A 3,252-nucleotide genomic window follows, 5' to 3' on the forward strand; every position below is an offset into this window, starting at 1 on the left:
AAGGATCACGTGAAGGTCGTTGGTGACGGAGTGTAGTGCGGCGCAACACCAGGGATTCCGCGCCAACGTGGAACCTGCACAACACAATCAAAGTACTTTGCCCCAACGTAACGGTGAGGTTGTCAATCTCACCGGCTTGCTGTAAACAAAGGATTAACCGTATAGTGTGGAAGATGATGTTTGTTTGCGAAGAACGATAAAGAAAAATTGCGATAGATTGTATTTCAGATGTAAAGAATGGACCGGGGTCCACAGTTCACTAGTGGTGTCTCTCCCATAAGATAAATAGCATGTTGGGTGAACAAATTACGGTTGGGCAATTGACAAATAAAGAAGGCATAACAATGCACATACATATATCATGATGAGTACTATGAGATTTAATCGAGGCATTACGACAAAGTACATAGACCGCTATCCAGCATGCATCTATGCCTAAATAGTCCACTTTCGAGGTTATCATCCAGACCCCTTCCGGTATTAAGTTGTAAACAACGAGACAATTGCATTAAGTATGGTGCGTAATGTAATCAACACAAATATCCTTAGACAAAGCATCGATGTTTTATCCCTAGTAGCAACGACACATCCACAACCTTAGAACTTTCGTCACATCGTCCCAGATTCAATGGATGCATGAACCCACTATCGAGCATAAATATTCCCTCTTGGAGTTACAAGTATCAACTTGGCCAGAGCCTCTACTAGCAACGGAGAGCATGCAAGAACATAAACAACATATATGATAGATTGATAATCAACTTGACATAGTATTCAATATTCATCGGATCCCAACAAACACAACATGTAGCATTACAAATAGATGATCTTGATCATGATAGGTAGCTCACAAGATCTAACATGATAGCACAATGAGGAGAAGACGACCATCTAGCTACTGCTATGGATCCATAGTCCAGGGGTGTGATACGTCTCCGACGTATCGATAATTTCTTATGTTCCATGCCACATTATTGATGATATCTACATGTTTTATGCACACTTTATGTCATATTCATGCATTTTCTGGAACTAACCTATTAACAAGATGCCGAAGAGCCGATTCTTTGTTTTACTGCTGTTTTTGGTTTCAGAAATCCTAGTAACGAAATATTCTCGGAATTGGACGAAATCAACGCCCAGGGTCCTATTTTGCTACGAAGCTTCCAGAAGACCGAAGAGGAGTCGAAGTGGGGCCACGAGGCGCCGCCACACTAGGGCGGCGCGGCCCAGGCCCTGGCCGCGCCGACCTGTGGTGTGGGGCCCTCGTGTGGCCCCCGCGTTGCCCTTCCGTCTACTTAAAGCCTCCGTCGCGAAACCCCCGATGCCGAGAGCCACGATACGGAAAACCTTCCGCGAGACGCCGCCGCCAATCCCATCTCGGGGGATTCCGGAGATCTCCTCCGGCACCCTGCCGGAGAGGGATTCATCTCCCGGAGGACTCTTCACCGCCATGGTCGCCTCCAGAGTGATGAGTGAGTAGTTCACCCCTGGACTATGGGTCCATAGCAGTAGCTAGATGGTTGTCTTCTCCTCATTGTGCTTCATTGTTGGATCTTGTGAGCTGCCTAACATCATCAAGATCATCTATCTGTAATGCTATATGTTGTGTTTGTCGGGATCCGATGGATAGAGAATACTATGTTATGTTAATTATCAAGTTATTACCTATGTGTTGTTTATGATCTTGCATGCTCTCCGTTATTAGTAGAGGCTCTGGCCAAGATTTTGCTCTTAACTCCAAGAGGGAGTATTTATGCTCGATAGTGGGTTCATGCCTCCATTGATATCTGGGACGATGTGACGAAAGTTCTAAGGTTGTGGATGTGCTTGTTGCCACTAGGGATAAAACATTGATGCTATGTCTAAGGATGTAGTTGTTGATTACATTACGCACCATACTTAATGCAATTGTACGTTGTTTTGCAACTTAATACTGGAAGGGGTTCGGATGATAACCTGAAGGTGGACTTTTTAGGCATAGATGCATGCTTGGATGGCGGTCTATGTACTTTGTCGTAATGCCCAATTAAATCTCACTATATTTATCATGACATGTATGTGCATTGTTATGCCCTCTCTATTTGTCAATTGCCCGACTGTAATTTGTTCACCCAACATGCTTTTATCTTATGGGAGAGACACCTCTAGTGAACTGTGGACCCCGGTCCATTCTTTTATATTGAAATACAAATCTGCTGCAATACTTGTTCTTTACTGTTTTCTGCAAACAATCATCTTCCACACAATACGGTTAATCCTTTGTTACAGCAAGCCGGTGAGATTGACAACCTCACTGTTTCGTTGGGGCAAAGTACTTTGGTTGTGTTGTGCGAGGTTCCACGTTGGCGCCGGAATCTCCGGTGTTGCGCCGCACTACATCCCGCCGCCATCAACCTTCAACGTGCTTCTTGGCTCCTCCTGGTTCGATAAACCTTGGTTTCTTTACGAGGGAAAACTTGCTGCTGTGCGCATCATACCTTCCTCTTGGGGTTCCCAATGAACGTGTGAGTTACACGCCATCAAGCTCTTTTTACGGCGCCGTTGCCGGGGAGATCAAGACACGCTTGCAAGGGGAGTCTCCACTTCCCAATCTCTTTACTTTGTTTTTGTCTTGCTTTATTTTACTTACTACTTTGTTTGCTGCATTATATCAAAACACAAAAAAATTAGTTGCTAGCTTTACTTTATTTACTGTCTTGCACTCTATATCAAAAACACAAAAAAATTTAGTTAATTGCATTTATTTTATCTAGTTTGCTTTATTTACTACTGCTAAAATGGCCACCCCTGAAAATACTAAGTTGTGTGACTTCACAACCACAAATAATAATGATTTCCTATGCACACCTATTGCTCCACCTGCTACTACAGCAGAATTCTTTGAAATTAAACCTGCTTTACTGAATCTTGTTATGCGAGAACAATTTTCTGGTGTTAGTTCTGATGATGCTGTTGCCCATCTCAATAACTTTGTTGAACTATGTGAAATGCAAAAGTATAAATATGTAGATGGTGACATTATTAAATTGAAATTGTTTCCTTTCTCATTAAGAGGAAGAGCTAAAGATTGGTTGCTATCTCTACCTAAGAATAGTATTGATTCCTGGACTAAATGCAAGGATGCTTTTATTGGTAGATATTATCCCCCTGCTAAAATTATATCTTTGAGGAGTAGCATAATGAATTTTAAACAATTGGATAATGAACATGTTGCTCAAGCTTGGGAAAGAATGAAATCTTTGGTTAAAA

This window comes from Lolium rigidum, chromosome 3 (genome assembly GCF_022539505.1).
Source record: "Lolium rigidum isolate FL_2022 chromosome 3, APGP_CSIRO_Lrig_0.1, whole genome shotgun sequence".
Taxonomy (NCBI): Eukaryota; Viridiplantae; Streptophyta; class Magnoliopsida; order Poales; family Poaceae; genus Lolium; species Lolium rigidum.